Here is a 26,272-nt window from a genome sequence, read left to right on the forward strand (position 1 = left end):
AGAGACAGTCCTCTAGTTGAATCATGTCTATTGATTAAACTCATTCTTCAACTCCCATGGTGATACTAAATATTAAATATGAATATAAATATATCATTGCATGGGCAATGCTTCATCTGCCATCACAGTGTCTAGTGGAAGGAATTGGCATTTCCTAATGGGTGAGTAAAATTCCATTATGTATACATCCATTACATTCTTTTTTATCTATTCATCCATTCAGAGCATCTGGATTGTTTACATCCTTTGCCACAATGAACATAACTGTACAAATGATTTTACTGTATATTGACTTGTAATCTTCCAGATAGATGTCTAAGCATGGAATCGCTAGGTCATAGGGTAGTTCCATGTTTAGTTTTCTAAGAAATCTCCAAACGGCTTTCACTGGTTGCACAACTTTACATTCTCAACAGCTGTGTAGTAGGGTCCCTTTCCCCCAAATCAACACCAGCATCTTGTGTTGTTTGTACTCTTGATGATGGCAATTCTAACCGGGGTATGTAAAAGGTTCAAGCATGAGCAACATAGCCATAAACTTTTGAGATTTTGTTTTCCTGTTGGTTCATGATTGTTCAGTTCAATTTGAGCAAAGATAGCTCAAGGTGTGAACAAACTGCCACATTCTATTTTATTTTATTTTGTGCTGACACTGGGGTTTGAACTCAGACCCTTGCAACCTTGCTTACCTTTTTCTGCTCAAAGCTATCATTCTTACACTTGAGCCACACTTCCACTTCCAGCTTTGAACTTGATAATTGTAAATCAGTTTTGTTAGCCCAAATTTCAATCCTCAGATCTCAGGTTCCTGAGTAGCTAGAATTGCAGGCATGAGCTACAGACATGAAGCATCATCACCCCATCACATTCTGTTTTAAGTTGTAGTTCAGCTTTAGGATCTGTAGTTTTAATGTGCCCAGGTGATTCCAAAGTGCAACCTAAAGCAAGGCTTTCAGTATTCAGATTTTCTAGATTCCAGTCACTTGGGACTCCCCAGAAATGCCCTTTTTTAGGCTGCCCTTGGATTTAATGGAGGAGCAACCTTTGGAGGTGAGCTTTTGGTATGTCTTGTCAAAGTGTTCCAGGTGATTCTAGTGCATGGGGAAGTTGAGAACTACCAATCTAGACCTTAAAACAAATAGGATACTTACACTTTCTTTACCCCAGACATTCTCTTATCAATGGTCAGTTAGTGTCCTGATGACATATCAGTTAGAATTCTTCCTAATTCTAATGAGCCAGTGTAATTTCATCTAATTTGATCAGGCAGTCTCTGTTTCTAGTTCTCTAGGTCGTTCTTCTAGGGTGTTTACTCTTCCTTCAGAAAAAGAATATTTCTTTGATAGAGGCAAGTTTAAAGGTTCTTTGCTGGGCCAATAAATGAACAAAATGCTGGACATTCAGCTTCCCTCCCCCATAATTTGCATCTGTGCCCTTTAATACAAGATAGTCTTTGTTGTGACCACTTTACAATCACCTTGGGCTCCAGGAAGACAGGATTCACTGGTTAGTATCCAGTGATGGAAGGTAAACATCCCCTCAAATAATTCCATCTTACTATCTTAAGGAAAGTAGACAATAACTCACTAGATCATGTACCAAGCAATATGCTCTGTTTAGTTCTAGGAGTAAAGTGATAGAAATTTCTCCAAAATTTTCCCAACACAAAGACTGAGCTAATGACCAACCAGGCCACACCTATGGCTTGACACTTTTAACTATGTGTACCTTTTTTATTACCTTCCTCACCCCAATTCTTCCTACTTAGCTTGAGGTCAGTGTCTATACCCTGCAGATGGCTAAAGATGTACTTAAATGTGTCTTCCATGGCTGCCATGTAATAAATCTCCTTTTCCTGTCCTTCAACATGTCTCTTTATTTTGCAAATTGGGCAAGACAGTGTCCAAACCTAACATGAGACTCCTAGACTTTGGGCTGGTATCTAAAAAAATAATGAATTAAAACAGAATGAATTAAAACAATTCAATTATTTAATTTAATTTAATTAATTAATTATAATGAATTAAAATAATGAATAAATTTTAAAATAATGAATTAAAAATACTTTTCAGGGAACATCATTCTAAGTATTCATGGTTTGATTTGCAAGAATTTTAGTTTGTGTATCATTTTTCTCTCTCCCCTGAACCTTACAGATGTAAAGGTTTTCCCAACTGATCTGAGACAGAAGTTATATAATCCATATCTACTTGTAGGAATATTCAATATTGATAAAATGCTTAAGCAATTTTTCTCATTATGAAAAAGAACATGTGTCTCAAGAAAGCAACTAACCTCTTATGGTCAGTAACATGTCTAGTACTTTATGTTTTGTTTTCTGAGATACAGTCTCATTATGTCATCCAAGGTGGCCTTAAATTCTCAGTCCTCCTGACTCAGCTTCTCAAATGTTAGGATTGCAGACATGTACTACCATGACTGGCTACATGTCTCTAGGTACTTTTAACAAAATATTCCAACCTTTAACTAAACCATCTAGTTTAATACTAACTATCCTAACATTTTCAAATACAATAATATAACACTTCCAAATGTGAATCTTGGCTATTGGACCACTTCTATCTGACATGATTATAATAAAACTTTTATGTGTGCTTGTAACTTACTATATGAAATGGGTTTTTTAATGTCAGAGGAAAAACAATTACAACAAATTTATTTGTAAGTCTGAAACCAAGTTAGACTCCAGGCCCCAAATCCAAGATTCTTCAGTCCAGACACTCATCCCCATATGCCAAATTAAGAGACATGGTAAAGAGCAGAGAAAGGAGATTTATGAAGTGATAACCATGGGAAGAAAGCACTTCAGGACATCTTCAGCAGTCTTCTGAGTTACAGATATTGGCTTCAGGTTAAATAAGGAGAATTGGGGGTAGGGTATACAGGTATACACAGGTAAAACAGATCCAAGTCATAGGTATGGCCTAATTGACCCTTAGCTCAGTCTTTGTCCTGGGAGCAGTTCTGGAGAAGTTATTGTAGGAACTACCACAGGGTTCTGTCAGAAAAGAGTTTATTATCCAAACTGCCAGCCCGCATGTGGTAGATGGTATGCAGGGAAGGGGTCAATACATGGCAGGATTGGGGTTAATGTACAGAGAGGGCAAAGAGGAGATATGGCCACAGCAGATGTGGATGTGACCTCAGACTCTGGGAGACATGACCAGGGCAGTCCGGGATATGACCTCAGAGAAAGGGAAGTAACTGCCCCTGGGTGTACCAATTATCTGGGTTATGGATGCTAGGTGGGGGCTCCTAGGGAAGGGGCCATGTGTGCACCCAGGAAGAACAATGAGGAAGGGGCCATTTTTCCCAGGCAGATCTAACATTCCAGCTATTTGATAGTTACAAAGGGTTGCTTATTCTCTTTGGCTACTTCCTGCTTGCAAAGGGCATTGGTATTAGGGGTAGAAAGTGGAGTTGTTGTCTGGTATGGGAGAAGGCAGGAGTGATTGCTCCTTGGTGGTGAGCACATATGTGTCTTTGGATAAAATCTGAAAGAAATCTTATAAGTCAGGGACTGAACAATAAGAAAAAAATATTAGAGCACATACAACAGCAGAAGGAAGGGTTCAGGTAGAAAATTACAAATTGGATTACTTGGCTATTTCCTATCACCTGCATTCCAGGCAGTTCTGGAGTTGGTGGAAAACGTCACTACTGGCTGGATTGGAGAGTCTAAGGGCCTGACCAGTTAGGAATAGGCAGTCAGAAGCTGGGGCTGGACTGGAGAGGGTAAGGGCCTGACTAGTTAGGAATAGGTAGTCAGAAGCTGGGGCTGGATTGGAGTGGTTAAGAGCCTGGCAGGAGGCCTTGGTATAGATATCTGGATTACAGAGTATGCTTACTAGCAGCCAAGGCTGTCCTAAGTCTAAGACTCACTTTAAGTTCCTGTCCAGTTAGAAGAGAGGTATGAACATTAAATAAGCATACTCATTAACTATCTTCTTTTGATCTTACAGCTCTGATTAGCTTTGAAAGTGTAGGCACAAAATGACTCCATTTAGGATATTGCACTATCCCTTCTTACTCCTCTCCATGATCCCTCATTGCCAGGAATAGCTTTGTCCCAAGGGGTCTAGGTGCTCATGGCTGGGATGGCTTGTCCCAATGTTGGCATTTTGCTGTTTGGCCTGAGCGCTGTCCCTGAGCTCTTTTGCTCAAGGCTAGCACTCTACCACTTGAGCCACAGCTCAATTGGTTAAATGAGTGATTAAGAATCCAATTCTTGTCTGGTGCCAGTGGCTCACACCTGTAATCTTAGCTACTCAGGAGGCTGAAATCTGAGGATCATGATTTGAAGGCAGCCAGGGCAAGAAAGTCAGTGTGAAGGATTGAACCCCCACCTTGTTTTTCCAGATGCATACAGCAGTCAGGCAAGCCACCCAAGGTATGCACAGACTGCCTGATGAAGACAGGGCAATCTACCTAAGCCTGGCTGTAAACATTGCATTGTGGAAAAGGCCCCCACCTCCCTAGACTTTTTCATAAGCCTCTGCCTCCTTGCTCAGACCTCATAAAAACCCAATTCCGTCCCACCTCTTTGCACAGTCTCCAAGCCTACGGAAGGCTGTGCCCCTCACTGCTATATCTCAATAAATAGTCCTCACCTGTGGAAGAATTATCTATAATTAACCACCAAAAAAAATGGAAGTGGAGCTGTGACTCAAGTGGTAAAGCACTAACCTTGACCAAAAAGGCTCAGGAACAGTGTCCAGGCCCTGAGTTCAAACCACAGGAGCAGCACAGAAACAAAAGACTCCAACTCCTAATTTGAGGTTCTTTTTTCTGCTGTGGATTCATCAAGGAAGAGCATCAGAGTGTAGAATGGCAGGCTATGCCAGCCTTTCTTGCCTCTGCTAACTCCTCTCCCACCCCTGCCATTGCCAGCCCCTGTGCTCTAGGCCCATTGACAGGGTTAAGGTAGACTTCCCTAGAGAAGGCTCCCAGGGTCAGAGCAGGGAAGAGCATTCTGGATAGGGAGAATGTGGATGTGGGGAATGATCATTTCTTAGAAAGTGGGAAACAAAGATTTCTTAGCCTCCAAAGCAAGGGGCTACACCCAATCTTAGGGAAAGATCAAGTGAGTAGAAGGAGAAGAGGAAGGCAGAGACCTCCACAGACCAGAGCAGGCTTTAACCATGACTGCAGAGGGACTCCATGTAACACCAAGCAGGGTCAGAGGAAAGAGTGGGGATGTGGGGAGTTTCAGGTTTTTATACATTCAAGGGTGAGATCTTCTTCAGAATTTGTCTTGTCCTGTTTGAGGTTTTGTTTTGTTGTTTTTTGCCAGTCCCACGGCTTGAACTCAGGGCCTGAGCACTGTCCCTGGCTTCTTTTTGCCCAAGGCTAGCACGCTGCCACTTGAGTCACAGCGCCACTTCTGTTTTTTTCTTTCCATTTTCTTTTTTACTTTTTATTATCAAACTGATATACAGAGAGGTTACAGTTTCATATGTTAGGCATTGGCTACATTTCTTGTACTGTTTGTTACCTTGTCCCTCATTCCCCCCTCCCCCACTTCTGTTTTTTTCTATATATGTGGTGCTGAGGAATCGAACCCAGGGCTTCATGTATACGAGGTGAGCACTTTACTACTAAGCCATATTCCCAGCCTTCTGTTTGGGATTTTAAGGCAGGAGTTTCCTTTCTGACTTTGAGGGTTGTACTCGTTCAGAGACGATCAGGGGTGAAGTTTTCCTGAGAGTTAGGAGGGGTCTGTGGGTGAGGGTGGTCAGTGGGCCAAGGGAACAACAGTGAGTTATGAGAACAAAGAAGATTTCCACCACTCAGTACTCTACAGAGATCTGATTGCAAGGTTGCCTTAAAATGTGAGCTGTGAATTCAAGCCACATGAGGTAAGTCTGCATGGGGCCTTGATGCACAGCCCCCTGACCCCAGCCTGGGAGTGGAGCTGCAGACTTCAAAATGAACCACACAAAAACATGGGTATTGGGCATGTCACATGACTAGCTACCCTGAAGGAACAAGGCACTGGTGCAAATCTTCTGGACTGATGAATACCGTAGGACTCCCACATGTTGCCTGGATGCTATTTAGTTTTGGAAAAAATAAATGTTTCCTGAATCTAAATGTTGTGAAAAAATTTATACCACACGCATGTGTGTGGATGCACAGACACATACATGCATACACACACACACACATACATACACTCCTATGTCACTGATCAGAGCCTAACTTTGAATCACTTTCTTTCTGTATGGTACAAGGAATAAAACTACATAATCCTCTTGGCAAAAATTATTTGTTGGAAGTCTGAATCTCTCAGGAAGAAGGCCAAAGCAGTTTTCTCTGAAATGAATGGGTCTCATGAAGATGTGAGAAATACTAATGGCAGTAAGAGGCAGCTTGATGTAAGAAAACATTCTGAAGATGTGAATGTCCCTTGGGCTTTCCCATGGTTCCTTGGAAGGTTGGGTCACTGCCAGGGTCAAGGTAGTTTGAGACTTCCCTTCCTCAGTTAAAATAGTTCTGCTTTGAAAAATAAAAAACAATATAGCGAATACAGTGTTGTTGAGGTATAATTTATAGACAATAAAATGTACTCATTTTCAGAGTTTTATTTATTCACTTGATGGTGAGCATTTGAGGTGTGTCTAGGTCTCATCTATTATGAATAAAATAGAATAGATCTTCTCATGCATTTTATACACTTAAGTTTTGTAAGTTGTTTCAGGTAAAAAAAAAAAAATGGTTCCTCAACCATGGCAGGGGTGGGAGAGGAGTTAGCAGAGGCAAGAAAGGCTGGCATAGCCTGCCATTCTACACTCTGATGCTCTTCCTTGATGAATCCACAGCAGAAAAAAGAACCTCAAATTAGGATTTGGAGTCTTTTGTTCCTGTGCTGCTCCTGTGGTTTGAACTCAGGGCCTGGACACTGTCCCTGAGCCTTTTTGGTCAAGGTTAGTGCTCTACCACTTGAGTCACAGCTCCACTTCCATTTTTTTTTTTGGTGGTTATAGATAATTCTTCCACAGGTGAGGACTATTTATTGAGATATAGCAGTGAGGGGCACAGCCTTCCGTAGACTTGGAGACTGTGCAAAGAGGTGGGACAGGAGTTGGGTTTTTATGAGGTCTGAGCAAGGAAGCAGAGGCTTATGAAAAAGTCTGTAGGGGAAAAATAAAAGGGGAAGGGAGGGAGGGAGGAAAGAAGGGAAGGAAGGAAGGAAGGAGGAAGGAAGGAAGGAAGGAAGGAAGGAAGGAAGGAAGGAAGGAAGGAAGGAAGGAAGGAAGGAACTGGTAAAATAGAAAAGGCTTAATCTTTGGAGGTAGAGGAAGCTGGGTTCCAGGGAGGCCTGGCTCTACTTCCAAATGTATGCCTGAATAAATAAGTGTGTTAATTCTTTTCCTTAAATGAGAATACTGCCACACAGGGTTATGATAGGACTAAGTTCAGTGAGATCTCCATGTAAAGCATGTCCCAAGTGCTTAAGGAATAAGGAATGATGGATCTCTCCGATCTCCCTGACCAGTGAAGGAAAGAGCTGACAGGATGAGCTCTTAGACCGTGTAGGTACATAAGTAATTTACATTCAGACACTGAGGGCTGTCTGTGAGCTCAAATGATTTAGCTCAAGTACGTCTTGCCATGCTGTATGAATATTTAGTATTGTTAATTTCTTGAATTGATAAACTGTTTAAAGCTTCAAAATATTGAAGTTCTATTTAGCTTCATAGGGGATATCAGATAAGATAGAAAAAACTTAAAATGGAAGTTTTAGTAATGAAAAGTTCTTACCAGCTAACCAGTAGAAGTTTCTAGAGAAGCAGGCTCATGAGACATGGAGGTGGTGTTAATGCTATCTAATTTACATCAGACTTACCTGGAAAGGACAGCAGCCTGCATAAGATCTGAATTGTAGGTTCTGACGACCTGTTCTGTCAAATATCACTGCGGGAGTCCCAGGAAAGAGAGACATAGCAGCAGGCAGTAACTTGGAAAACAACCATCTGGAAAAACAGAAGAGCACAGAAAGGTCAGGCCAATGGCTAAGGACAGGAGTGCCTCAGCCAAGTGGGGGAGGGCTGAAGCCTTAGGATGGCTCCACCTCTCATTCCTTGCAAATCCCTTTGGGAGCTTGGTTTCTTCATCCAAAATGAGGGGTTGGACCTTGTTTGTTTCACCTCTCATATCCTGTAATTTTGTGATACTGATTAATCTGTGGATGTGAGGCTCTGGGAACTTGGCTACCTGATCAAGTCTCTGCTCTCACTAAGCCTCTGTGAATGAATTCTCATAAAGGTAAAGCTGGGAGAGTTCATGAGGCAAAAGAGAAAGGTAGGATGATATTCTTTTTTTTTTTAAGTTTTTATTATAAAACTGATGTACAGAGAGGTTACAGTTTCACACGTTAGGCATTGGATACATTTCTTGTACTGTTTGTTACCTTGTCCCTCATACCCCCAGGATGATATTCTTGAAGCATCTAACATCCTACAAATCTGAAGTTCAGAAAAAGAAGTCACTGCTGGAGAAGTGGAATTGGGGATCATTGGCAATCATGTTTCAACTAATTTTCTTGAGCATTTAGTAATGTAAATCCATGTACTCAATCAACATTTATTTAGCATCTGTTATGAGAAGTCCCACACATGTACTATGGAAAAATAATAGAAGAGGCACACACTTCTTTTCAGAAATGCACAATGTAGGTTGCATTTGGTGAAACCAAAAGAATTTTGTCATCAGGGTGTCCCAAGATGAGTTCCATCAGGTCTTTGTGGAATTTGAGCAACAGATATAGAATAGGCATGAGGGAAGCTTCACAAATGGCATTTGCAAAAGGCTTTGAGGAAAGATTTGCTCAGCGGAAATGGGTAAGAACATTGTGCATGTGAATCCTATGCACAGAGACGGAGGCTTAGAGCATCTTCAAGTGCTTCGAAAAAGCCCAGTTAAAAAATGAAGGCTATACATAACACCTAGGGTGTATATAATACGAATTAAGTTTGGGCAGATCAAATTTTCTTATGGAGTGCTAAAGGCTGGTGAGTTTCTTTATTTTTATTAAATGTAGGAAGGACACCATTTAAGTATTAAGCTTAGCCTTCATATTTTTTTTTAAATCTCTGATATTGTTCCAAGTTCAACACATATTTTATGAGCTATAGCCTTTCATGACAGTTGAATAAACAATCCATTATGGTTACAGTTTTCATTTGCTGCCCATCCATGAGTCTCTCCTGAGACACAAAGAGAAGTCCTTATGTCTTGGGAGAAGAAGCGAGCTAGAAGGACAGGGGGCAAAGGAGAGCATTCAATGACAAAAGTTTGATAAGGTTTTACTCTTCTGACTCTGTATCCATTAGTAAATTTCAGGTAAAATCATAAAATTAATTTTTATCTGGCCTCACTGAACAGAATAGATTGGCGTTTGGAGGTAAGGCTGAGGGAAGAGACACTATTTCATCAATATGGCTAGGAACTTAGTTACTAGATCTATTCCACTAGAGACTGAAAGTGGCAAGGCCAAAGTAGAAAACAAAACAGCTACAAGCTGGAGTCATCCATTTAAGTGTTCCTGGGCTCAGAAACAAGCATTTGAGGTAAAGGGCCCAATGAGAACCTTTGTGGTCTTCAAGTCTAGACTTAAGATGACCCATCAACTCCAACAAACCTAAAGTTGTGGACTTGGGGATCTGGCTTCTCTCTCAGACTTATTTCCATCCACAAAATGGGGAGTTTATTTGGCAGCTCAAGGAGTTACGTAGTATCAAGTGCTTGCCTACTTCCTCCAGCTGAGTCAGAATCACAAGAGCTCATGCAATCTGTTTTACACAAAATCCAGTCATGTTTTCAATGATATCATCAGGCTAGCAAAACACAGTGAGCTTGCCTTCACCAGACAGCATTATAAAACAAGTGTGTAACATTGAAATGTCACCAAGAAAGCAAAACAGCCAGGGGCACAGAATTGAAAAGAAGGGACAATCCTGAAGTGAACTTTATTCTGAAAGCAGGAACTTCAGCTTTTTATCCTTTTTCATTTTTTCTTCCTATTTTATCTTGCAAATACAATTCCCCCCATTCTGCCAAACAGTATTCTTTCCAAACAGTTCCTTGCCAGGACACGGTGAGAAAAGGGAGAGGTGCCTTGAGGATGAGCTGATGTTTGCAAAGGACTTTGAAAGTCTTGCTAGAACATGCTACACAAACATAGGATATTATTTTTACACTGTTGCTCAGAGAGGGGCAGGGAGAAGCTGTCTCCTAAGGTTCTGCGCAGCAGCAGGGGGCAGGTCATGAGAGCAGAAAATGCCCAACACCTCCCCAGAGGGAAGAGAGCAGAGCAGCGGGGGCGGAAGCTTTGAAGACCATCGCTGGTGAATGCAGCTGCCTACCTTTTCCACACTTGGTTGGAGCAGAGCAAAGCATCCTTAGGAATTCTGTATTAAAAGAAAGGCATTTCAGCAAGGCTGCAGGAGGGGGGGCAAGGAATGGGAAGCCCATCCGTGCTCTCTGGCTGGAGTTCTGTGTGCAGTTTCTGGGAGGCCTTCTTGGCAGGCACCTTAGGGAAATCTCAGTTTCTACATCCCCACACTGATTTGACATGGGAGGTTACAAAGCCACAGCAAATACCAGACTTTCTTGCCTTTGCTGTGCAAAACAAAAGACAAAGTCCACAAGCCCCAGAACCATGACCTCTAATTGCAAATTATAGCCACAGAGCTCCCTTCATATTCTCCTAATGAATCATCTGAGGGAAGAAAGAAGACTGGCCTGCCTCATCAACCAGTTTAGGACTCTTAGGACTTCTATGGTTCCAGATCCCTCTATTGACAGATCTCTTCTTAAGGTATTTATCTAAACCAGAGACTAGACAAGGAAGACTTTTTTCACAATTCTCAAGGGAGTTACTTTTGAAAAAGCTAGGGACAGGTGCCGGTGGCTCACACCTGTAATATTAGCTACTCAAGAAACTGAGATCTGAGAATTATGGTTCAAACCCAGCCCAGCCAAGAAAGTTGTGAGACTCTTGGCTCCAATTAGCTACCAAAAACTGAGAAAGGGGGCTGGGGATATGGCCTAGTGGCAAGAGTGCTTGCCTTGTATACATGAGGCCCTGGGTTCGATTCCCCAGCACCACATATACAGAAAACGGCCAGAAGTGGCGCTGTGGCTCAAGTGGCAGAGCCTTGAGCAAAAAGTGGCTAACCTTGAGCAAAAAGAAGCCAGGGACAGTGCTCAGGCCCTGAGTTCAAGGCCCAGGACTGGCCAAAAAAAAAAAAAACTGAGAAAGTAGAGCTGTAGCTTAGGTAATAGAACTCTAGCCTAGAGCCAAAAGCTCAGGGTCATGGCCTAGGCCCTGAGGACCCAGCACAAAACACACACACACACACACACACACACACACACACACACACACACACACACACACACAAACACACACACACACAAGGAAAAGATTCAAGACGAATTCACTCACTGTTCACACACTATGCTGAGCAGCCTTAAAGGACGATGAATGAAGACAATTTGGCGATCGGCTTATAGCTGAGTGAAAAAGACAAACACATACATAAGTGAAAAGCATGGAGCAGACAATTGTTACAGAAGAACATGGAAGATGAAAAAGGATTGTTTTTTTCCTCCTGGGATGATTGAGAGAGGGAATTTGATTCAAGCCCTACAGGAAAGGTAGGACTTCATGTGAGCATGGGTATGAGTCAAGATTCAAAGGAAGAAAATGGAGAAGACTGGGAATATTTAGGACCTTGGGTGGAAGTGAAAAAGGAACAATAACTTTGGATATCAGGCTGAGGAGTTTGCACTTCTTTCTCTGTGAATAAAGGGAATGCTGATTTTTTTTAAATAGGCATAACACTAGTAAATTGGCCTTGGCATGCACCAGGGAATCCATTTAAGAGGTGGTGTTGAGGACCTCAGCTGTGAGGATTGAATTCTAGAACTTCCTAAGTATTCCTCAATCTTCCTCCTTGGGTTTAAAGGACTCAGAGAAATAAAAAAAATAGCTCTATCTATACCAAGAAGGTTCAGGTGACACAGGTATATATATGTATGTGGTAACTGTACCATTGTCACCAATACATGATCATCTGAATTTGTGCTTAAACCTGGGATCTGCTGTCCTTCCTTATTAGTTATTAGTCTTATTACTCTTAGTTGTTTCAGTGAAGAGGGAAAAAAAGATCAGAGAAGGAATCCAGAGCAGGATATATGTCCAACACTCTGTGAATCAAACTGAATGGTGATACTTACTATGTTTTATACCATGCTGTTCATTTCACCACCCACCCATATCTGCCCTGTTCTGTGCCCAGAAGTCTGACCTCAAAAAGAAATCTGACATAGAAAAGTCCTTTAGTCCTTTAGTGGTTCACTTAACTCTACCCCATCCAGGTACCTGGTTCCAGTTATTCTTTCTTCCTAGGAGCAATAAATTCTTGTCCATGTACCATCTATTTTCTGCCAGAATGCTAGTTGATGTGCTATTAATGCTCCATGTGTACACTTATTCCTCACAACAGCTCTCGGAGGGACTATATCCATGAACTACAGAGATTTTCTGTGGCAGAAAAATGAATGCTCACCATTTATACCACTTTCTACATTTCTGTCCCATCCCTTGGCTCTTCCTCTGCTGGGCAGTTGTCACCCACTCATGCTGGGGGTTACATAAAGTACACCGCTATTATGGCTGAGCAACTGTGAGAAAAACAGCTTCCTGAGCCCCACAGCCAATCTTGCCTGAGTGAAATACAAGCCTCTGTGTGACAAGACAAGAGATGTGTTGTTCTGTGACCCATTCTAAGCAATGTATTTTTTGTCAGGTCACTTAACTAGGAAATGGCAGAACCAGGAAATAAGCAAGAGTCAGGATAATTTCATGCCCTATACTTTGGGTGAAGAATTAATTAGCAGAAAGGAAGAACAAAACAAAACAGGATAGGTCAAACGAAACCAGAGCCTCGGGAGCATTTTCTCTTGCTCACTTTTTCCACCCATCATAACTAGAGTTCACACTTCTTGAGTATTTAGTATATGCCCAAAAATGTGCTGACTGCTTTACCTTGTCTTATATGTCCCTCATGAGAAGTCTTCGTTATTATTATCCTTGTTTTCTTTGAAGGAGCTAAGTTCAAAAAGGTGAGGTAATTTTCTAAGTCCATGTAAGTGGTTAGTATCAGAACTAGGAATCTGGGAATATGGCCTAGTGGCAAGAGTGCTTGCCTCGTATACATGAAGCCCTGGGTTCGATTCCTCAGCACCACATATATAGAAAAGGCCACAAGTGGCACTGTGGCTCAAATGGCAGCGTGCTAGCCTTGGACAAAAAGAAGCCAGGGACAGTGTTCAGGCCCTGAGTTCAAACTCCAGGACTGGCAAAAAAAAAAAAAAAAAAAAAAAAAGAACTAGGATTTAACCCAAAATATGTGACATCCAAGCCTAGCTCTCATTTAATCTAAGCTATTGACAATGCTGATAGAGAAAAATGTGTGAAACATTACACATACACACACATGCACACTCATGTGTACACACATACACACTCTGAAGCACTTAGAAATGAAAGGACAGATCCAATGAACCATGAGCACTGAAAGTGTTCCTGGAAGGCCCAACTACCATATCCAAACACATAAACTTTGCCAACCAAAACAAAAAAAAAAACAAGAACTTTTTCATCAGATAATCCAGACCTGTTCTAAAGATCCCACTGCTATCTATTAAGCTGGAGTTTTTGATCCCAGACCCAAATTTAGGAGATTCCAAAAGTCATGTCTGCCCTTTTTCCCCCTGTGCCCCAATAAAGAAACTGATAATGGAGAAGGGCAGAGACAGGAGAACATATGACATAGCACACCATGGAAGGATGATATCTCAGTTTACCTTTAGCCATCTTTGAGGTACATACATGAACTTTAGGTTTGAATAGAGGAATAATTGGGGGAATGGGGCAAAGGTTATGCATAAATAGTCCCAGTAAGAGGTGTAGCCTGGTTGGTCATTATCTTGGTTCTGGTTCACCAAGATTCTAGGAGGAAGCGTTGTTACTACTCTTGTCTCTTGAGGGAAGCAATCTGGTCCCCATAAGATGATTATTCCTGCTCCAGCAGCAGCTTCATCATTACAGGTAATCATCTCATTTGCCAACAAAGCTGTCCTATGAGGCGCTGCTGTTCTTCTGGTCCCTAGTCAAAAAGATGTTATCAATCAGTCCTGTGCTTCCTAGATTCTCAGGTGACTCCAATTGAATGGCTTAGACCAAAATCTAGGAATCTCTTATTTAATCCTAAAACTAGAAACTATTACTCAACAGTACAACAGAAAGAAGAATGAAGTAAAGAGTACAAGATGGAGTAAAGGCCTAGAGATATTAAATTAAATAAATGGTATATGGGATTCTCCTTTTTAAATAATTTAATGAGCATGAACTACTCAAAAGATATACTTGGAGCCAGTAGAAATAATTTTTGTCTCTATTTAAAGAGAAGGCTCTGTCCAGAAATACAAGTTTGCCTGGGAGGGATTTAATGTTGGAACGCCATGCATGGCTAAGAACTTCTTCCTTAAAACACTAGGATTCTTTTGGGAGAGTTATTAAAAGTGACTCTGCTTGGATTCTGACAAATTTCCCTCTCTAAACCACTTTATTTGAAAATTTCAGCTCTCTGGTCATTGCTAGGATAAGCTTTTCCATAATGGTCTGATCTGATCCCTTATTGGAGGAAAAGTTACAGGTCAGGTGGGTGTCAGAGCCAACTAACATCATTTTGGACAAATTTAAGTAAGAATTTTAGAAGGAATGGTTCTTAGGCTGGGCTTACCAGGTACCCATTCTTAAATCCAATTTTGTCTGTCCTATAGATGATGTCCTAGCAAATGTCCAAAAAAGATACATAATGTCAACAGAGAAGAGTTACAAAGTCTTATGAGGAAAATATACAACAAAATCCACAAAGGCAATTTTTTTAAAGCTAATTCATGGAGCCAAATAAGTGATTGCTAGAGTTGTTTTCATGGCTTTGATCATGAATGCTCCAGAGATAGACATAGATTGTGGATAGTAAAACAAACAAGCAAAAACTTAGAATAGCCATGGTTAAAAATTTGAAAACACTAACAATTGCTCGAGCCATTCAGTTATTTCTATTACATATAGCAAATTAGAATAGTGATTATGATTACAGCATTTCATCAATACTCTTAAGAGCTTCTTGTTGCCATTATGTTCACATGGACACTTTCTATTTTAATTCAGAAGATGCAAGCTTAGTAAAGTATTTTTCTAAGCTTTGAATTCTAAAGGGCTTTTAGCTAACATAAAATATATTTAAAATACAAAGGAGTAAAGAACAATTAACATCACAACTATACAGAAGTCACAAAGTATATATTAGTTTAGTTTTTTCCTTTGGAGTAAAATTGACTAGTAAGATTGGCTAGTAAGATAATAAATGTCAAAACCGTATAGATATTAGTAGTTGTACAAAGAGGTTACAATTCCATGTCAGTTTATGACTATAATGCACCTTGATCAATGTCACCCTTTTCATCATTCTCCCCCAGTTTCTTCCCTCTTATCCCTACCGTCGTTACATAGTTCAATTTTTACAAAATGTACATTGAATATAGTGACTGCATTTGCTCACCCTTACTGGTTATTTCTGAGACAGTACCACTCTTTCTGGCACATGCCTGGGTGTGATCTGCCTCTTTTAGGTTTCTCATCATCGCTGGGATGACAAGCATATGCCACCATACCCTGCTACTTCCTCCACTGAGATGCAGTGTCATGAACTTTTTTGGGGGGTGGGGGGCGGGGGCTGGGCTGGAACCACAATCCTTCTGATCTCAGTTTCATGTTATGAATATTATTTTGGTGGCCAGAGCAAGAGTCAATTTTAGGAAAGTTTTTGATCAGCCTCCAATAGGATTGTTGAAATAGACATCAGATTGTTCAAGCCTCCATCAAGCCACTCATTACAAACACACACTGATAGACATTTACAAAATGACACGCAAAAGCAATTACATTAGTTCAAGGCACAATCTTGAACAAATTATCTTTTTGTCTTTCTTCTCTTCCTTCTTCTTCTCACCTCTTGAGTTTTTAGTGGACTAGTCAGCTAAATTTCTCTGTAGGGGACACATAGACTTAGTGCTTTTCATTTTTAAGCAAATCATGACAGAGAGCCCCAATACAACTCAGCCTCTTCCTGATGCCAACCCCATTTTCAAATGAACCCTAAGGCTCAGAAAATCCTCCAAATAAGGAACCAAAGTTTCCCTGTCATACAGCTGAAAAAATCTTAAATAATTCAACTGAGCCCAAAGGGGACTTTGGGGCTCCTCCAAATCACAAAGAATCCAAAGCTTGCCTAACAGACAAACAACAAAAGCCAAAATTATTTCAGACAAACCCCAAATGGCTCAAAAGAGCCTCCAGACAACAGGGAAGAGGGAGAGAAGTTTCAATTAATAAGCAATTAATTGCAGCAATTAATAATAATATACTATAGTGAGACTTCAGAGCCTCTAGAATCCAGATGTTTATTTTTTAATATATTTTTATTATCAAACTGAATTACAGAGAGGTTACAGTTTCATACATTAGGCATTGGATACATTTTTTGTACTGTTTCTTACCTCGTCCCTCATTCCCCCCTCCCCCCTCTCCCTTTCCCTTCCCGCCCCCCATGAGTTGTTCAGTTGTTCAGTTCATTTTCACCAGTTTGTAAGTATTGCTTTTGTAGTTGTTTGTCTTTTTTTACCCTGTGTCTCTCGATTTTGGTATTCTCTTCCAATTTCCTGGTTCTAATACCAGTATACCCGGTTTCCAATATACTCAGATAAGATACAGAGATAGTGTAGGTACAACCACAGGAAGGTGATACAGGAGTATCATCAATAATAGAGGCTACAGCTACATATGGCACGTTGAAAGTAGTTACAACTGTGATATAACAATCGTTTCCATAACATGGAGTTCATTTCACTTAGCATCATCTTATGTGATCATAAGGGTATAGCTATTGGGCTCCTGTGATCCTCTGCTGTGACTTGCCTAAACCTGTGCTAATTATTCCCTATAAGGGAGACCTTAGAGTCCATGTTTCTTTGGGTCTGGCTCACTTCACTTAGTATAACTTTTTCCAAGTCCTTCCATTTCCTTACAAATGAGGCAATGTCATTCTTTCTGATAGAGGCATAAAATTCCATTGTGTATATGTACCACATTTTCCTGATCCACTCATGTACTGAGGGGCATCTGGGTTGGTTCCAGATTCTTGCTATGACAAATTGTGCTGCGATGAACATTGTTGTGCTGGTGGCTTTAGTGTGATTATGTTTGTGGTCTTTTGGATAGATACCCAAAAGTGGGGCTGCTGGGTCATAGGGGAGTTCTATGTTTAGCCTTCTGAGGAATCTCCATACTGCTTTCCAGAGTGGCTGAACCAGTTTACATTCCCACCAACAATGGAACAACAATGGAAGTAGGGTTCCCTTTTGGCCACATCCCCTCTCCAACAGTTGTTATTGTTAGTTTTCTTGATATATGACATTCTTATTGGGGTGAGATGGAATCTCAATGTTGTTTTGATTTGCATTTCTTTTATGGCCAGTGATGTAGAGCACTTTTTCATATGTCTCTTGGCCATTCTCATTTCCTCATCAGAGAAGTCTCTTTTTAAGTCCCTAGCACATTTGATGAGGGGGCTATTGGTTCTTTGTGGTTTTGTTTTGGATGAAGGTAATTTTTTTAGTTATGCATATATTTTAGATATAGCTCGCAAGATAAACAGAAAGCCCACAGATTGGGAGAAGATCTTTACCGGCCAACACAGATGTTTATTTTTCTGCCTCACCAGATGTTGGTAAAAAGCAGCCAGTGTTGGCCCAAGTGGAAAGATAAAAAAAAGTTCTTGAAACAAAGTAATTCCAGCAGCTACATGAAACCATTCCATCTTTCCTCCCCATCCAGGGTGGACTAACTGAGAGCAGCTAACACCCAAAAGGTGCAACTTCCTGGGACAGCTCACCAATGCTGAAACTGGAGTTTTAGACCGCAGGCCCAAATTCCTAAGTTGATATATTGGGTCCAGCCACTTCCTACTATATGCCAAATATGGAGATGGTAGAAGGGCAGAAAAAAGAGATATATGATGACCATGCCGTGAGACTATAGCACTTAAGTTTCTTTTTGACCATCTGGGTATAGAAAGGAGCTTTAGGTTTAAAAGAGGGATAATTGGGGACAGAAGGTGAAAGGTATGCATGCATACCTGGTCCCAGTGATAGGTATAGCCTTGTTGGCCATTATCTCAGTTCTAGTTCCTACTCTTGAAGCAACTTCTGCTTTGCAAGGTCAATGGGCCAGGTTTTGAGAACTAACTACATAACGGAATGTGATTTAGAGGAGTTAAAATGTGTGCTCACCGTGGTGGCTATTTCTGCCTAGGGAACCACAAGGTCCTTGTTGTCATGAGGTAATCATATGCTTATGATTTCATGCAAATAAATCCTCTAGGACACAATTAAATTTGGCTAAGTCTGGCCTGTTGTGTATCCAGATGCTCATTTTATACCTAATAGTGACATTTGATATATTTGGTATTTCTGAGCCTCCAACACAACATTCTCTTAATTAACAATATAATTTCCTCCTTCTACCTATTCTAAGCTTACATTTGGCTCATATTATTACATCAATGCTGGGATGGAATTTATACTAGGGAGACAAGGAGATATATTTATACATAAAATTATGTATTGAATGAAATTATGTAACATAAAGTTGTCTAAATAGAGTACAATCTAATGCAGGTATCTCTTGTCATTATATATGGGTTTATGTCCTAATTCAAGACATAGTCCCAGGTATGCTGACTTCCAAGATTTTTTTCTTTTTCTCTAGTTATGGTAATGTTTATTTTTTAATTTTTAAAATTATATTTAAGTAGTTGCACAAAGCAGTTTCAATTCAACATGCCAGTTTATAAGCAGTGCCTCTTTTACCTTTTCAATATTTATCCCCCATCCTTTTTGCATAAGATTCTCCCCCGCCAAATGTTAAGAAACTTTGAATATGGAAAGAAATGACATCTACTAAAATAGTTGTCCTAGTCTGTTTTTAATACAAAATGTAGTAGGTGGATAATTAATAAACAGGAGACAATTTGATTCCTGGTTCTAGAGGCTTGGTAGTCAAAGACCATGGCATAAATATCTAGTGAGAGCATCTTGTGTATCATAACATGACAAGCACAAGTGAGCTTGTATGAGACAGAGGGAGGGAATCTCCTCCTATAATATCTTTAGTAGCCCTTTGAAGAGAGTAGCATTAGTCCTTTCAGAAGAACAATGCCCTGTGGCCTGAACACCATTCAAAATCCCACCTTTCAACACAGTTAAGATGGCTTCAAAGGACACACTCAAACTATAGTGGAAAAGATATCCCACTAAAACAATGCTAAGTAAAACAAGTGAATACAACATCTTAAAAGCTTTTGTTGGGGGGTGGGGATGGCTTAGCAGTAGAGTGCTTGCCTAGCATGCATGAAGCCCTAGGTTCAATTCCTCAGCACCACAAGAACAGAAAAAAAAAAAAAAAAAACAGAAGTGATGCTGTGGCTCAAATGCTAGCGTGCTTGCCTTGAGCAAAAGAGGTCAGGAACAGTGTTCTGGCCCTGAGTTCAGGACCCACGACTGGGAAAAAAAAAAATGTGATTGCCCTTTCAAGAACTCAGGGAAATTCTCAGGAGTCAAAAATAAAGAGAACAGGAAATCATAGCAATAAACAAGTCTGGCTGCCTCAGCTCAGCCCCAGGTAAACTTACAATTTGCATCCAAGAGCACTGGATCATGATCTCATGAGACTAAGGAGACAGGCTCTGAGTCCCTACAATTTGAAAGTTAGAAACAAGATCTTGTAAAGGTAAACCAGAAATACTCTACAAAGCTATCACAAAGAAACACCTACATTGGCCTTGGCTATAGATACAAATGGAAAAACGCCAGGAAAATGTGACAGAGACCTTTCTTCACATGATTTAGAGGTTGAAGTTAAATCATGTGGACCTCAGAGATGAGAACTTAAAGTGCTCTTTCTGGAGGTCTACACATTCAAAGCTTCACAATGTTCCACAAATAAAACCCAGTAAGTAGGACATTAGCTAACACTTCCAATTACAAAACCCATGAAGAAGCAAATCCTGAGAGCAAGTCAACAGCATAGCAGAGCTGGATCCCCTATGAACATCAGAGATGAATGAGGATTATCTCCTAGAGAAGATAAAATGAGCCCAATAACAGCATTTAAAGAAATAAAAGAAGGAATTGAAAATGTATGCAAATAATAAGATACTACCAAAAATACCAAATAGACAAAGAAAAAATGTAGTTCTTCTATAAATAAAGTAGTAATACAAATGAAAACCTAATGAGTTGAGGTAGATTGGATAAATCTAAAGGACTTGGAACAGACAATCATTTTTAGGAAAATTCAGTTTCCATCTCTAGGAATGTTCAGCCTGATCTGTCTCCTTTTGGAGCTAGAATATGGAGTAGCACTATATGCCATGTGGGATAAAAGGAACATTACATCCTGTGCTAAGTGGGACAAAAAGAATGGCCACTCCACCCTGAACTTCTCTCTGACCAATACAGGTTCTACCCAGTGCCTGCCTACAGCAGCAAAGTGAATACTGAAGGCTCAGTCTTCCAAGTTCTTTCAGAAAAGCTATTCAGGAAGGGAGTTTCTGGAAGCCAGTCACACAATTGTCTGCTTAGACAGGAAAGGATCTGTCCCCTCTACCTGCACAAAATCATCCATGAGATTTACCTTATTAATAAATCAACAACTAAAAGCAAATGTACATAAATGTATTAGTTGAAATATGGTAGATTTAGAGGAGAATTAAACAGTGTAATTCCTTAGAAAGGCAGTTCAAAAAAGTAAACATCAGGAAATGGGTATTTATGAGGGGTAGGGCAAGGTTAAGGGCAGGGGGATAGACGAATAATGAGGAGTAGGGAGAATGCAGTAACAAACATAAAATATATCCTACAGAAAAGTGATGGAAGGGTTGGTTTAGGAGCAAAGGGTGAGAATGACAAAAGGAGTGACATTGATCAAGACAAATTGTATTCATAAACTGCTTTGTTGAATAGCAACTCCTTTGTACCACTACTTAAAAATAATAAAAAATATTCAACAGATAAATACTTGAAACTTGGTATGTACAACTACTTAATGTTGAAATATCTTCAATTAAATGAGTAAAAGAAAAAGAAAAAATTGTAAATTTTATAATCGATTTTACAAAATTTTATTTTGTTGAAAATAAAAAGATGAAAAAAATTGTGAACAGGTAAACACCCGAAGATCTTACCCAGAACTGAGCCAGAGACAAAGAAATGGAAAAACAGCTTGTCACTGCAACCTAGGATTGGCAGAAGGCAAGTGGTCCTGGAGCTATGGCCACGCTGGGGCTCTGCGGCCTGCGGTGTGGCGGAGACCGTGGGACTGGCCACGTCCCCTGAAGGGTGCCGGCTGCGCACTGGACACACAGCACATGGGAACAGACATCGTCTTGTAAAAATTAGAGGAATATGTGCAACAGTAGGTTGTTTAGCTAGTGCACCTGCACATCAGAACGAAAGTCCTCAGGAATCAGGGGTATTGGTGCGCAATTCAGAAGGCTCACCTAATCAGATTCGGATGCACACAGTCTGGTGATGCGAAACCACGGAGCCCTGGACCACAACAATGAAGAGAAAAACAGGCTACCAGCAAACAGCCTTCCTCAGGAGGGAGATGTGGAGGGCATTACACATGACCATCTAGAACTAAACATGTATTTAAATGGAAAAAACACGCACTGCCCACCATCGTATGCGAGGGACCGTGTATCTAGTTGTGTATGTGGCCGACAGTGCAATTTTGGATCGTCATTCAGTGGATTTTATGGCACTCTCCCACGGGTTTTGAAAAATTACTGTTTATCTGAATGCATTTGTTTTTGAAACTTGTACTTCTGCACTGTTGCAAGTGTTTCCCATACTACCTGACCTGTAGAGGATATGTTCTTTAAAAAAATACTTGTTAATATTGTCAAAGGAACCAAGTGTATTTAGTGTCCAACTGTGAAGTTTTCATTTGAAATACTTAAGCTTTGTAATATGAAAAATCAGCATTTGGGGCAATTTAACTCCTATTTAAATAAATGTAACTATGAGTTTGACTATAGTGTACATGCAAGACATCCCCCACTATCACTAGCCAGCAATGATGATGGGGGCACCTCAGAACTTTTGGGATAATGGACAGACAAGCCCCAGCCCAGACCCCTGAACCAGAAAGGATGGAACAGCACCAAGTCTCTGTGTTTGAACAAGCATTTGGGTAGACTTGATACCCACTAAAGTTTGAGAACTACTGTGATGAAGAGAATGCTTCAGGAAGAATTACCTACAATGTATTTTGCCCCATAAGCAAGAGAATCCTGCATAATGCTTGGTTACTATTTTGATAGACAAAAATGTGATGCTTTGAAAACAGATATGCTTATGTAACATACATACTGACATGAATCCACATTTTACCTCTGAAGATCTATGGAGTTTAGGTATGTGTTGTTTATGCATGTACATCAGACTGTCAGTAATTTTCATTAAAAAATGCTTCTATAGGGAAGTGAATTGAACTGTCTCTTGTTCTCTGTCTAAATTATGTTATCTACTTCTAAGTTTTGTTTTTACAAAGCCAAACTTTATTATTATCACATTCCTTTCTGCTTTTTGGTGGTGGTGGTGGTGGTGGTTGTTGTTGCTGCCAGTCCTGGGGTGTAGACTCAGGGCCTGAGCACTGTCCTTGGCTTCTTTTTGCTCAGGGCTAGCATTCTACCACTTGAGCCACAGTGCCACTTCCAGCTTTTTCTATATATGTGGTGCTGTGGAATCGAACCCAGGGCTTCATGTATATGAGATGAGCACTTTACCACTAGGCCATATTCCCAGCCCCTCTTTTCTGCTTTCTAGTCCTACAGCAACACAGTGTTAAAAAATAGTACACAAATTATATCTATGGTAAGTATCAAGCCTAGATGTGTTTTGAATTTGTAAGTAATAAATTCCTCTTGGGGTGATTAAAAAGGAAAGAAATAAAAAATATGGAAGAGAAAGAAATGACACAATATAGAATAAAATTAAAAGGTACAAAGCATAAGGAATTAGACTCCATAAGAAAAAAGTATTAAATATTAAATTTGAGGAACTTTCCAGAGTTGATAAAAGATTAAAATCTTCAGATTTAGACATTGAAATCTCAAACTAAATAACCAGAAATGCACCCCTAAGTCACATCACTGTAAAATTAGATCACCAAAATGAAGATCTTTAAACAGTCAATGAGAAAAGATAGTTTATCTCTGAAGAAATAAAATTAGGCAATCCACAGATTTTTCTCCTTAGCAATAATGGGGAAGAGGTTGTTTTTCAATTATGAAAAAAATGCTAACCTTATCACTTGAAAACAAGAACAAAATAAGATGGTATAAGACAAAAATTAGATAGATGATAGATAGATAGATCTGTATCTGTCTATATGCACGTTTACCCTAATTCAAAGTCAAAGCATTCTAATGTCTGATAGTGTAAATAATGTGGCTCGTGCTCACTAGCCCCCAGCAAGTGTTCTCCACTTTGTCCAAATGATAGAATCCCCTGCTTTGCTCAAGGCTACTTGGTGAGAAGCAGCATTTTCCACTGTCCAATTGATAAGCTAAGATGCAGATGGGAGAGGAGGATCTGAGATGAAGACACAAGAAGAAATATTGGACAATAGCTAGAGGGAGAGAGAAAGATAAGGGAAAGCTTTGCTCTTTTCTATTATTTCACCATTCAAGATCCCAGATGTTGTTTTTATGTATGATCATCAGAGAGAGAAATTGAGAAATAGAAAGTAGGAGCTGCCAGGTGCCAGTGGCTCACACCTGTAATCCTAGCTCCTCAGGAAGCTGAGATCTGAGAATCTCTCTTTGAAGCCAGCCCAGGCAGGAAAGTCCGTGAAGCTGTTGTCTCCAATTAGGTGCCAGCCTTGAGCAAAAAAAGTGAAGTGACAGCACCCAGTACTAAGGGGTCAGGTGCTACTAGAGGAAGGTTTCAAGAGAGCAAGAGAGAATACAGAGCATGTGTCATAGAAGGAACCGGTCTTTCATAGAGCAGGGACCACCACGTGTATAATCAGATAAGGTTCTCCAGCATCTGCACTTCATGTTACACCTTAATTCAGTTAAACATCCAGAATATTGATTTCTGTTGCTGAAAGTAGCAGTTCTATGCTCTTTCAGAATAGTAACCATCAGGCTGGGAACATGGCCTAGTGGCAAGAGTGCTTGCCTCAAGTCATAGCAGAGGATCACAAGAGCCCAATAGCTATACCCTTATGAACACATAAGATGATGCTAAGTGAAATGAACTCCATGTTATGGAAACGATTGTTATATCACAGTTGTAACTATTTTCAATGTCTCATGTGTATCTGTAGCTTCTATTATTGATGACGTTCTTGTATCACCTTCCTGTGGTTGCACTTACACTATCTCTGTAATCTTATCTGAGTATATTGGAAACCGTGTATACTGGTATTAGAACTAGGAAATTGAAAGGGAATATCAAAATTGAGAGTCACAGGGTAAAAAAAGACAAACAACTACAAAAGCAATACTTGTAAAACTGTTTGGTGTAAGTGAACTGAACACCTCATGGGAGGAAAGGGAAAGGGGGAGAAAGGAAGGGGTATGAGGGACAAGGTAACAAACTACAAGAAATGTATCCAATGCCTAACGTATGAAACTGTAACCTCTCTGTACATAAGTTTGATAACAAGAATTTGAAAAAAAAAAAAAAAAGAGTGCTTGCCTCATATATATGAAGCCCTAGGTTCGATTCCTCAGCACCACATATATAGAAAAGGCCAGAAGTGGCGCTGTGGCTCAAGTTGGCAGAATACTAACCTTGAGCAAAAAGAAGCCAGGTACAGTGCTCAGGCCCTGAGTTCAAGCCCCAGGACTGGCAAAAAAGAATAGTAATCATTGAGGACACAGAGAATTCCCATTTGAAAGGAGGGGATTTTTATTCACAATGTATATCAGAGGCTGAAAAATGAAATCTGATGCTAATCCTCCATATTTGCATTGAGCAAACATATCTGAGTTCCCTGCTGTTATTTTTTTTCTAGATTTTCTATAATGTAGAAATGGAATGAATTCTCCGGAGGACTATGGAAGAACGTTGTTAAGGAGGTGAGAGGAGCTCACCATGACTATGCAAGGATATTCCATGTGCGGGCCCCAGGAAAGACTTAACTAAAGATACAGAGGGTACAGAACCAAAGGTAGGTAGGCGTAGAGCTGAAAGAATAAGGCAAGGAGCATGGCAAGAGAGAATTTTATTCCTGCATTATAATTTAGCATAGGATTTTTCTGCAATTTTAGGGTGTTGAGATTAAGCAGTTAGGTCCTGGTGACAAGTTCATGGGAAAGGGCCAGAGGGAAAACTAACTTGCTCTTGACATGAAACACATTCTCTGTGAGTATTCATTAGAGTAAATTATATTCAGTGGGGACATTTAAAAGCACTTCCTTTTTCTCCCTTAATGAATATGTACTGTTGGATAACATTGTACTGTCCTCTTGGTTTTTAGTAAACAGTCAACAACTTCTGATGCCTATAATCTAGTGTTCAACTGTCTATACTTATGATTAAATTGAGGGTGGATACACATTACCATAATCCCTAGGAATTGCATAATATTTCCCACCAATACTCAGTTCCTTGCTCCTCAGCACAATGCAGGATCCCAGCCAGGTTGGCGGACCATGCCGTGGGAGAGACTGGGGCTGGGAAAAAGACGGCCTTAGGAAGAGCCTGATGGTGTGAGCCAACCAGGCTGCCTGCCAAGGAACGGAAGCAACAGCTAACCGGGAAGGTACAGCTGTGGCTGGTGGGAGTCAGGATGGGTCTTGCTACTCCTCCTGGCTCTGCCACCATGAGAACAGAGGTCACTGGCTGCTAATAGTCATCAGCTGCATAGTGCTAAGTGTCCAACTCTCCAGAGGGCTCCTGGAGGGAGTGGGAATGAGTGGACATGGAAGCCTATGGATAGAAAGCTATCAGGCAAGCAGTAAGGAAGGGCCTGCAGACACACTCAGCCCTCCCCCTCCTCCTTAGTCTGTCTTGGCACTTTGCTCTAGTCATT

The 26,272-nt window shown here is 40.4% G+C and overlaps 1 pseudogene; it reads left to right on the forward strand.

Moving 5' to 3' along the window:
- Positions 1-21,489: 21,489 nt before the first annotated feature.
- LOC125339380 lies at positions 21,490-22,022 on the forward strand (annotated as a pseudogene).
- Positions 22,023-26,272: the final 4,250 nt, after the last annotated feature.

The sequence above is a fragment of the Perognathus longimembris genome, chromosome 21 (assembly GCF_023159225.1).
Source record: "Perognathus longimembris pacificus isolate PPM17 chromosome 21, ASM2315922v1, whole genome shotgun sequence".
Lineage (NCBI taxonomy): Eukaryota > Metazoa > Chordata > Mammalia > Rodentia > Heteromyidae > Perognathus > Perognathus longimembris.